The sequence below is a fragment of the Oryctolagus cuniculus genome, chromosome 3 (assembly GCF_051225735.1).
Source record: "Oryctolagus cuniculus isolate XC-2025 breed Fujian yellow rabbit chromosome 3, ASM5122573v1, whole genome shotgun sequence".
NCBI lineage: Eukaryota > Metazoa > Chordata > Mammalia > Lagomorpha > Leporidae > Oryctolagus > Oryctolagus cuniculus.
Genome location: NC_142869.1, coordinates 164,766,077 through 164,778,353, shown reverse-complemented (window position 1 = coordinate 164,778,353; position 12,277 = coordinate 164,766,077). Strand labels below are relative to the sequence as shown.

Genomic DNA, 12,277 nt, shown 5'->3' with positions numbered 1-12,277 from the left:
GAGCCAGGGGCTTCTTCTGTGTCTCCCACGTGGGTGCAGGGGTCCAAGGACTTGGGCCATCTTCTACTGCTTTCCCAGGCCATAGCACAGAGCTAGATTGGAAGAGGAGCAGCCAGGACATGAACCAGTGCCCATATGGGATGCTGGCACTGCAGGCGGATTAACCTACTGTGCCACAGGGGGCACCAGATTCTGTCCCGGTCGCTTCTCTTCCTGTCCAGCTCTCTGCTGTGGCCTGGGAGTGCAGTGGAGGATGGCCCAAGTGCTTGGGTCCTGCACCCCATGGGAGACCAAGAGAAGCACCTGGCTCCTGGCTTCAGACCAGCGTGGTGCACCGGCCGCAGCGGCCATCGGGGAGTGAACCAATGGCAAAGGAAGACCTTTCTCTCTGTCTCTCTCTCTCTCACTGTCCACTCTGCCTGTCCAAAAAAAAAAAAAAAAAGGCTGCCTCAGTGCAGCCGAAGCACTATTCTAATATTCTAACAATCTTTCTTTCTTTTTTTTAACATTTGCAGGTTTGCCAGTGGCATGGAAATCATGGATTTCTGGGGTTATTTATTTATTTATTTTTTTGACAGGCAGAGTGGACAGTGAGAGACAGAGAGAGAAAGGTCTTCCTTTGCCGTTGGTTCACCCTCCAATGACCGCCACGGCCGGCGTGCTGCGGCCAGCGCACCGTGCTAGTCCGATGGCAGGAGCCAGGTGCTTCTCCTGGTCTCCCATGGGGTACAGGGCCCAAGCACCTGGGCCATCCTCCACTGCACTCCCTGGCCACAGCAGAGAGCTGGCCTGGAAAAGGGGCAACCGGGACAGAATCCGGCGCCCCGACCGGGACTAGAACCCAGTGTGCCGGCGCCGCTAGGTGGAAGATTAGCCTAGTGAGCCACGGTGCCGGCCTCTAACAAACTTTCAAACCACCATCGTTAATATGTAAGAAGTCTGACCTGAAAGTATACTTAAAATGAAGAAAATGTATATACTAGGTCCTGTCTGAAATATTTGGGTACTAAAACAAAGTGAGTGAATTGTACTCGGGGTAAGGAAATTAAATATGCCAGATACACTAGATATCGTTCAATCTATCATTTTTTCTTACCCCAAGATAGTACGCGGTTTTAGCTTGGATTTGTAAAGCCCTTTGGATTCAATAAACTAAAAGGCGCTTAGCATGTTAATGGTGGGAATATTATACAAAAATTTCTTAAAAGTAAAGGAAGGCAAGCAGAGAAATAATATTTGTATATTTAATCCCAACACAACCTATAGCGCTCATTATACAAGGGCCCAACATAAGCCCACCATGAACAACTTTTAGGTCTAAAGGCACCCAGGGTATTGGATGTAATCACAGGGAAGCAGCTCAGTGCGGGAGGGTGGGAGGTCTCGAAATGGCAAAGGAGTATACAGCAGAGAGCATCAGGTGTTCTACATAAGTAGGGCAGCCAATAAGACAAACAGAAATGCAGCTAAAGAGATAATGGGGGGAGGGGATGGTAGGCAGGCCTGATGAAACCCATCAGGAAAGCAATGTGAAGGCCAGAAGACCCACAGATAAAGGGGTAGCAAGTGATACTTTTCTTAAGCTGTACCCACCAATGTTACAACTTGGTTTTGTTTCAAAAAAAAGCTCTTCAACATTGTTTCTCTTGATTCCATCAAAATGTTCAAATGTACACAAAGGCACTTGTAGAAAGATGCTCAATGATGGCAATTTATAATGATAAAAAAACTGGAAAACCAGAGAACTGGTAACATATATTAAACTATATTATGGAGAAGCACACAGAGGTTACAAAGACATGTTGGATCCATGTGCAGTGAAAGGGAGAGCTCACAAAGTTTTGTGAATTTTAAAAAAGCAAACTGCAAAAACAATGTCAAGATTTCATTTATACAAAAAAAAAAAGAGCAAAACTAAACAATCTCCTTAGGTTATTCATGTTTGTATAAAATATAATATTCATAAAAATAGTGTTGGAAGGGTGCTGTGGCGTTAGTGGGTTAAGCCAGCGTCTGCAGTGCCGGCATCCCATAGGGGTGCCAAATCAAGTCCCAGCTCTCCACTTCCGACCCAGCTCCCTGCTAACATGCTTGGAAAAGCAACAGAGGATGGCCCAAGTGCTTGCACCCATGTGGGAGATTGGGACGAAGCTCCCGGCTTTGGCCTGGCCTAGCTCTGGTCATTGTGGCCATTTGGGGAGTGAGCAAGTGGATGGAAGACCTCTCTCTTCCCTCTGTCTTTCCTCTCTTTCTGTAACTCTTTCAAATAAATAAATCTCTTAAAAAAAAAAAAAAAGGAAGGGTAAGTTGGTGAGGGTGGTATGGAAGTGAGATCTAATATGGTACTCTGTTATGCAATCTACTTGCTGCAAATGAACTTGTTCTCACGTGAACTATTTTTCTGTATTATTTTCCTGATTATATATAAATATATTAGATTTTTAAAAATTTTTTATTTATTTGAAAGACAGTAACAGAGCAAGAGATCTTCCATTTGCTGGTTCACTCCCCAAATGGCTGCAATGGTCAGAGCTGAGCCAATCCAAAGCCAGGAACTTCTTCTGTGTAGGTGCAGGGGCCCAAGGAGTTGGGCCATCTTCTGCTGCTTTCCCAGTGCACATAAGGGATGCTGGCGCTACAGGCCAGGACTTTAACCCACTGTGCCACAGCACCAGTCCCTCCAAATAATATTTTAGTGACATATTTTTTTTTATTTGACAAGTAGAGTCACAGACTATGAGAGAGAGACAGAGAGAGAGGTCTTCCTTCTGTTGGTTCACTCCCCAAATGGCCGACACGACAGGAGCTACGCCGATTTGAAGCCAGGTGCTTCTCCCTAGTCTCCCATGTGGGTGCAGAGGCTTTATCTGCCACAACACCAGCTCCTAGGATGATTTCAAAAATTATTTTTACTTTTTTGGAAGGCAGAGAGACAAAGATCAATCTTTCATCCACCAGTTCATGCCCCAGTTGCCCACAACAGCCCAGAACTCCATCCAGGTCCCCTGTGTGGGTAGCAGGGCCCAAGTATCCAAGCTATCATCTGTTGCCCTCCAGGTGCACATCAGCAGGAAGCTGGCTCAGAAGTGCAGTAGCAGGAACTCGGACTGGTTCTCTGATACAGGATGCAGGCAACTCAGACGGTGCCTTAAACCACTGTGCAACTTCCATCCGCATACTTAGGATCACTTCATAAACGATTAGTTACACCTTCAGAACAAAACGCAGCGTAATACCCTAACGACTCATGCAAACCTCAAATACTACAATAAGCCCCATAACACTATCAGGGCCTAGAAAGGATAGATATTCTATACACAAAGTTGTAATATGTGTAGCATATAGAAATGTAATAGATTGATTCACCTTGTGATGTAGAGGAAAAACTAATTTATGTTTGAGGCTTAATATCTCGATACAAGGACTCAAAAAGAATCCCAAAGAAAGTTAAAAGTCAAATGATCTACCTTTATCATGTATTCATTTTTCTTTCTCCTCATCCTCTTTTTTCAAAGATTTATTCATTTATTTATTTGAAAGACATAGTCACACACACAGAGGACACCTTCCATCCTCTGGTTCACCCTCAAATGCCTGCAACAGATGGGGTCAGACTGAAGCCAGGAGCTCCATTCAGGAACCCAAGTACCTATGCCAAAATCTGCTGCCTCCCAAGTGTACTGGCAGGAAGCTGGACTGGAACAGACGTAGGACTGCAGGCGTCCAAGCAGCAGCTTCATCCACAATTGTGCCACGACCACCTTTACCTCCCCTGTATATTAAAACTCCCAATCCCACCCCTCTATGGGCTCTCCATCTGCCAACCACTCCTTCTCAGGCCTCCACCAGCCCAGTCGGTCTTTCAGACTGTGCTATTCTTCAAGCTGCTTTTTCCTTTTCCTTTACCCAAACAGGTATCTACACTGCTGCCTTTGCTTGCTTACCATCCACTGTCACCCTGAATCCAGGCCTTCTATCTTACCACTGACTGAAAATACCCCTGTGGGTGGGGCACTGGGGCACAGTGGCTTGGGCTGCTGCTTGCACCTGCATCCCATATTGGAGTGCCAGTTAGAGTACTGGCTACTCTGCTTCCAATCCAGTTTCCTGCTGATATGCCTATGAAGCAGCAATGGCTCACATAAGCTACTCACTTGGAAGACTGGAATAGAGTTCCTGGTTCCTGCAGCCATTTGGCAAGTAAACCAGTGGATAGAAGATGCACCCCCCCCACACACACACCTTTTCTGTCCTCCTCTGTCACTCTGCCTTTAAAATAAATAAATTTTAAAATAAAAATGCCCATAAGGGTCAAAGGCCATCTGATGGACGAAACCAATAGTCCCTCTTACACAGCGGACAATGAAAAATACGCATTTTAAATTATCTCTACCTGGGGCTGATGTTGTGGTGTGGTGGGTTAAGCTGCCACCTACAACACTGGTATCCATATGGGCACTGGTTCAAGTCCTGGCTGCTCCATTTCTGATCCTGCTCCCAGCTAATGAGACTGGGAAAGCAACGGAAGATGCCTAAATCCTTGGGCCCAGGCACCATTGTGGGAGACCTGGATGGAGTTCCTGGCTCCTGGCTTTGGCTTCACCTGGCCTCAGCTGTTGCTGTTACTTTGAGAAGTAAACGAGAGGATGGAGGATCTCTCTCTCTCTCTAACTCTGCCTTCCAAATAAATAAAGATTTTAGAAAATTTTAAAGATTTTTAAATCTTTTCATTTATTTATTCGAAAGGAAGAGTTACAGAGGCAGAGAGATAGATATCTTCTATCTGTTGGTTCACTCCTCAGATGGCCGCAACAGCCGGAGCTGTGCCAATCCAAACCCAGGAGCTTCTTCCGGTCTCCCATGTCAGTGCAAAGGCCCAAGCACTCGAGTCATCTTCTACTGCTTTCCCAGGTCACAGCAGAGAGCTGGATCAGAAGTGGAGCAGTCGCACCAGAACCGGCGCCCATATGGGACGCTGGCACTGCAGGCAGCAGCTTCACCCAGTATACCACAGTGCCACCATCCCCTTCCCTTTCTTGGTGGTGGTGGGGGGACCCTCTCTACTTAAACAAATGTTCTGTGTGCCACATATACCAACTCCTACCTACTACAAACTCTTCTTGGTTTACAGATACAGACACTAAAACGAAACAGACTCCAAAAACCAACTGAATTAGATTTATCTAAATCCATACACATAAAAATGCTCAAGTAGAAATAGGATAGCCCCATAAGACAAAGGATGTTTTACATGGGAAAATGTGAAAAGAAACAGTACAATGTAACTTTTTATACAAGACATTTGAAGAATATTAGTGTAGTTCATTTCTGAAGCATCTTTTTCTTTTTAACCAAAATGAACCCAAATGATAGAAAACTAAATGACTCTCTTCATTTTCCTCACTATCTTCAACACAGCTACACATCAATGGCTAACAAACATATCAGCAAAAAATACAGGAGAGGCAGGTATTAGGCCTAGCAGTTATGAAGCCAGTAGAAACCCAAGTCCCAGTATCAGAGCATCTGGCTTCACTCTGGGCTCCCACTCCTGACTCCCGCTGACTGCCACTGTAGACCCAGGGAGGCAGTAGTGATGGCTCAAGTCGTTGGGTTCCTGCCACACATACGAAGACTTGGATTGAGTTCCCAGGCCCCAGCTTTGCAGGCCCCTTCCCCAACACCGCAGGAATTTAGAGTTAGCCAGAGGATTAGCGTGCTCTCTAATAAAAAATTTCAAAAATATGATATACATAAATGAAGGACTCAACCGTGTAAGTTTTTTACCTTATGATCTAGAAGGTAAAACAATGGTTGTGAAAAATACATCTCTCACTTCTCGAATGACCTATGAGTTTCTCTCTCTAGAATTCTGTCTTCTACCAAAAGTAACATGTAACCCACCCTCATTCCCTCCCTTGAAAGCATTTCGGGGGGGGGGGGGGATACACAGAGAGATCACTATCCAGATGGCTGCAACAAGTGCCAGACCATGCCAAGGCTGTGAGCCAGGATTCGCCCAGGTCACCCACTTGGGTGGCAGAGGCCCAAACACGTGGGCCATTTTCTGTTGCTTTTCCAAGGCCATTGGTAGGGAATCAGATCAAAAGTGGGACAGCAGGGACACAAACGGGTACCCATACAGGATGCTGGCATTGTGGATGGTAGCAGCTTTACCCATTATACCACAAGGCAGGGCCTTCCTTTACTTTTTAAAAAAGATTTATTTGAAAGGCAGACTGAGAGACAAATCTTCCATTCATTGGCTCACTCCCCAAACGCCTGCAAAAGCCACAGCTGGGCCAGGACAAAGCAAGGAGCCAAGAACTGCATCGGAATCTCCGTGTAGGCAGCAGAGACCAAAGAAAGCACTTAGGCCATTTTCCACCCCTTTCCCAGGCCATGAGCAGGGGGCTAGATCAGAGGCAGAGTAGCCAGGACTCAAGGTGGCCGATGTTACAAACAACGGCTTAACCTGCTGCACTACAAGATCAGTCCCTCTAATAGTTTTTTTTTTTTTTCCATTAAAAAAAAAAAAAGTCTAGACCCACACTGCCTGGTACAGTAGCCATTAGCCACATGTGACTACTAAGCACTTCAAATGTGGCTAGTTTCAGGTGTGGCATATGTGTTAGATTTTATACAGAATGGCATTTTGTAACATAATGCAGTAAATAAAATACATGTTACTAAAATTAACTTGTTTTAAATTTTCATCTTGTATTATACATGGGTTGTACCTGGACAGCACCACATTAGAGAAACAAATTAAAGTTCTGGAACAGAAAAGATATCAAGTAGTTATCCTCCTTTTGCAGTATGTCACCAACAATGGCCTCCTGCAAAGTTATTTTCATGAACTGTTCCAGTAATTTTTTTATATTTATTTATTTATTTATTTATATATATATTTTTTTTGACAGGCAGAGTGGACAGTGAGAGAGAGAGACAGAGAGAAAGGTCTTCCTTTTGCCATTGGTTCACCCTCCAATGGCCGCCGCGGGCTGCGCCCTGCGGCCGGCGCACCGCGCTGATCCAATGGCAGGAGCCAGGAGCCAGGTGCTTTTTCCTGGTCTCCCATGGGGTGCAGGGCCCAAGCACCTGGGCCATCCTCCACTGCACTCCCTGGCCTGGAAGAGGGGCAACCGGGACAGAATCCGGCGCCCCAACCGGGACTAGAACCCGGTGTGCTGGCGCCGCTAGGCGGAAGATTAGCCTAGTGAGCCGCGGTGCCGGCCTGTTCCAGTAATTTTTAAGGAGAAAAGACTAATGTGTCTACTTGATTTTAATAACAATGAGTCTTAAGAATCAATTTGTTTTATCCATTCAGAAATCTCCTTAAAAGCTTGTAAACTGGGGCCGGTGCCAGGGCTCAATTGGTTAATCCTCCACCTGCGGCGCCCGCATTCCATATGGGTGCCGGGTTCTAGTCCCAGTTGCTCCTCTTCCAGTCCAGCTCTCTGCTATGGCCCAGGAGTGCAGTGGAGGATGGCCCAAGTGCTTGGGCCCTGCACCCGCATGGGAGACCAGGAGGAAGCACCTGGCTCCTGGCTTCGGATTGGTGCAGCTCCGGCCGTGGCAGCCATTTTGGGGGGTGAACCAACGGAAGGAAGACCTTTCTCTCTGTCTCTCCCTCTAACTCTGTCAAAAAAAAAAAAAAAAAAAACTTGTAAATTATCATCCATCCCTGGCCTTGCTTCCCAATAACTTCTGTTAAAAATCCATTGATTGGGGCTGGCTCTGTGGTATAATAGGTTAAGCCTCCACCTGAGGCGCCAGCACTCTGTATGGGTGCTGGTTTGGGTCCTGGCTGCTTCACTTCCAAACCAGCTCCCTGCTAATGGACTGGGAAAGCAGTGGAAGATGGCCCAAATGCTTGGGCCCCTGAACCCATGTGGGAGACCCAGAGAAGCTCCTGGCTTCAGATCAGCCCAGCTCCAGCCATTGAGGCCATTTGGGGAGTGAACCAGTGGATGGATGATCCCTCTCTCTCTCTCTAAATCTGCCTCTCAAATAAATAAATAAATCCTAAAAAAAAAATTCACTGATCACAGAAATAGTTTCAGGGAAATTTAGATGTCTGGGTTAAACTCAGCTTCTCAAGAACATGAATATTCAGTGATCCTACAATTATTCTGGTTGACCAGACACATTGCTCAACACTAACAAAGGAGAGAAAGGGTGTGGTGGTAAAATTCCAGTTCTCTGAGCTGGACACTCAGCAGAAAAGGCATTCCTCCATAATGTCGCACAAGCAGCTTTCACTGCTTAAGTGTGTACTTCAGCTGGGGACTAGGGGTGCAGCCTGACAGCAATTTGCCTACAAGGCCCAGGTTACGAAATACAGAAATTAAATTTATCTTGTTATCTACTTGACAATTTTCACTTAGAAACTTTAGTCCAAGTACCAATGGACTACCACATGAGAGTAATAATGTCATCCTTAATGACGCGATAAAAGCGATGACACCAACAAACCATTTACTAGTGCTTCTCTAGTGTTGGAATGGATTCACATCAGGTCATTAGTACATTTCAGTTATTTGTGTGGCAGACAGAGCACATTGGCAAGACAGCTGAGTATATAATAGTGCAAAATTTGGCTGTAGACAAAAAACTCTGATAATCAAACTATCACGCAGGCTTCATTAGTTCTACAATCAAAGCAATCCCAAACAACCATTAATTTTTTTTCTGGCTACAGAATCAAAAACTATTGTTGGAAAAAAAAACTTCTAGAAATCTGGGTGAAAAAATTCCTTTTGGCTGATGAAATATTAATATGTAATTAACTGCCACAGAAATGGTATGCTAAAGGTAGGGACAAGAGCTTTGGTTTCCAGTTGTAATTTTTCTCTGCATGTATAATATACATGAAGTCCTTGAGAATTTGGTAGTTAATTTAGTACAGTGCCAAAGATTCTAAATCAAAAGATACAGTTACTATGATCACTTTGGTGGGAAGTGATCTGTACCTGTAACTTTAAACTTTTATAAACTTGTTTGTGCTGTCCCATATAATAATTATGAGCTATCTTTTGTTTTTTTTTTTCAAAGAGGCAAAGAATGAGAGAGATCTCCTACCCACTGATTCACTTCCCAAATGCCTGCAACCTATCGGAAGCCAGGAATCCAATCCAGAACTCCTGCAGGGGTGGCAGGAACCCAAGCACAGCAGCCATTGCCACTGCCTCTCAGGGTCCTCCTTAGCAGGAGGCCAGAGCCAGGAATCAAACCCAGGCACCAGACGTGGGACCCCAGTGTTCTACAGCTCACCCCCACAGGATACTTTTAGCCATCTCGCCAGCTTCTCTATGCATTTCTGGAAGAACTGTTACACATCATCTAAATTACTAGCCCTCGATAGCCCCTCATACACTGTCTCGCACTTTATAGACACCAATTTTACTGAACTGGGTGGTACGTGGCATAATATGGTGGCTGCCTGTGCTCTCCAATCCCCACTTCCTGTGTACCAGACCTGGCTATTAGCCAGCAACAGGAGTGTTATTCTGCTGTCTTAACTCTACTACATAAATTACAGCATCAGCAAAACCCACACTGAAGACTGCATAGAGAGAGATCTAGGGCCTCAGGGGCTAGCAAGCATTTCTAGGGCTACCCCTGGCAGGTCCTAGTCCTTCCGACATCCCTGGCCCACCCAGGTTACAGAAAATCTGTTAAGACCACTGTACCGATCTCTACTGCTGCAATGTGATACAGTGCTTATTTCTGGACACATCCCTGGATAAATGGAAGCAAACAAGCATTATACAGAGTGAGAATGAGGAGCTGGCTTCAAAGCTGTACTGACTCCCATCCACTCAGGTTTACTTAATACATGTTTGTGAACTCAAAGTTCTAGTTGTGATTTTCAAAAGTATCCCATGTGAGATTCCTGAATCCCTGCAAGCTTTGGCTGCAGCCTAGGCATGCTTTTCCTCTGCCCAGACACAAGCTACAGTTCACCCCTGGCACCCCCTTTGGACTGAACCACAGAAGTTCCTCTGTGAAGCCTACTCATTGGTACTTGGTTAACTAAATCGACTGAGTAGAGTCGCACACGCACTTGTCCTGGGTCAGGTTCCATTCTACGCCCGAGATGAATTTATCAGAGATTCCAAGGTTCTCTACCTCCAAGCTGAATAAGCCATTAGAACAAAACCAAACCAGAAGCAACCTTAGCCCCAATTCATTAACAGCCACTTTATGGTCCATGACCGGAAGTGAATGTAATTAAATTCCCAAAGACTATTCTGGGACTTTACACACTTAGGAGTTCAGATCGAAGGCCCAAAAGTTTAAACAGAAGACCCGGGGAGTTTTGCCTTGATGCAAAAGCAGCCTCCGAATCTGCAGACCACTCAACTCTTAACGGCAGCTGTAGGGAATGCAATTTACATCCGAACACAGCACGCCAAAAAAAAAAAAAAAATCAGAGTTAGGATCTGGGGCTAGCAGCAACAAGACAAAATTTTTAAAAAAATCAATGAATTTCCCTAATAAAGCTATTCAAACTGCTTGCCGTCGCGGGCTGAGGTACGCGAACATAGACACCCGAAACATTCGGTTTTTCTCTAAAATTACAGGTGCTTTTGCACTATCACACGGTACCTACACTCGTTCTCTCTTCCCTTGTCCCTACACACTTCCCACGGCTTTCTCGGCAGATGCGCCGCACCGTCGGGATGTGGCCCTGGGGCGGGGCGGGGCGGCCGGAGAGAGCGAGCCGTCCAGCTGCCCTCCGACCTCCCGCAGACAGACAAAAGTGACGCCGAGGCCGAGGGGCTCGCTGGTGGCGGGGCCCGCTCGGAGGACAAGGACGTGGCACGCCAGGCACAAAACAGCACCGATCAGGACGCAGGCCCGGGAGCCCGAGTTCCAAGGACCCAGGGCGCGCGGGAAAGCGCGCGGCGGGCTCGATTCAGCCTACGCGCCCAGGGCCCGGGACGGGCAAGCAGCCTCAGGCCCAGGACCCCGGCCCGTTTCGCTCCGGGAGCGGGGCCCGGAACAGAATGAAAGCGAGCAAACACGAGATGGTGGAAGAGGGACCGAGCACCATGGAACTTACCTTTCCTCCTAACCTCCTAACCCTCGAAGCACCGGCTGCCGCGGCCGCCGTCCTCCCACCGGCTCGGCTCACGCGCGCAAGCACCGCCCAACCGGAAGCAGCTCCGCGCCCCGCCTCCCTTCCGCCTTACCAGCGGCTCTCTAACCAATCATCGACAGCCCCGCCGCTGACGCGCAGCTTTTCTGGGCGGCCATTGGCCCCACAATTGCGCGGCAAGGATTGGCTGGAAAGCGCCACGTCCCCACGAGCGCGCCGAGTGGCGTGGGCCGGATTCCCGCCCAACCCTGGTCCTAGGGCTGCGGGGATGGAGAGCCCCAGCCCCATTCTCCGCGCGGCCTGTGGGCGCGGCAGTCTGGCCGCCACGTCCCCACTCACAGCGCGTGACTCTGCCTCCACAGGGCGTCTTGGATTACCCTGCTGGCTGCCGTCATGCACTGTCTCGGTCGCTGATTGTAATGAATAATCCCGGCATCTTCCTTGCTGCGCTGCCGCCGGATGCGGTGTCTCCCGGCGGATTTGGACTCTGCCCACAGTATATCTTTTCCCGCCGCCTCTTCTCACCTGTACTGCGCCTGGGCCTTCATGGCGTTCCCCGACAGTCCGTCCTTTCACAGCTGTGCGCTGTGCACCGAGCGGCCTTTGCCTGGTGCTCTGTCTGGGGAAGACCAATGCAAGGCCCAGTCAGGGGTTAGTTCTAGAAGCCTTTAGGAACCAACTAAGCATAATAAGCATCCCTCCTTTAGTTGCCTTCATGGCACTTTGTATCTTCAGTACAAGGTCAGATTTTGCTACAAAATGCTTTTCCTTTGGATAAAACTCCAGGGTTGGGATTTGCCTGTTCATCTCTGTATCCGCACCTCTGAGCCCTATTGCCCTGCCACAGTTAAATGCGCAATAATGTTAAGTGAACTGAATGGGTGGAGCCCAAGCATGTCCCTGATTTAAAAGGAACGCGGGAAATCATTCACTCATTTTCAAGTCATGAAGTTCCAACAAGTATTAAAAAGAGGGCTACTATGTTTCAACACAAACGAAATATAAATCTGAATTCTTAGCGTGTGGAACCTCTATGGTTTAAAATACTAACCTCATGAAAGAATTAACTACAGAACAAATTAGTTTACTTTTTAAGATGCTTATTTTTATTTATTTGAAAAGCAGAGAGAGAGAGAGAGAGAGAGAGAGAGAGATCTTCCATCTGCTGCT

At 47.0% G+C, this 12,277-nt stretch overlaps 1 protein-coding gene across 3 annotated transcripts in view; it reads right to left on the bottom strand.

The window, feature by feature from the left end:
* Window positions 1-11,153, bottom strand: part of CALU (calumenin) — a 32,759-nt gene extending 21,606 nt beyond the window's left edge. For all 3 annotated transcript variants that reach the window (XM_089327912.1, XM_008258167.5, XM_008258168.5), the window contains exon 1: window positions 11,072-11,153. The gene's annotated coding sequence lies outside the window, so the exon portion shown is untranslated. The remainder of the gene's footprint in view (window positions 1-11,071) is intronic.
* Window positions 11,154-12,277: the final 1,124 nt, after the last annotated feature.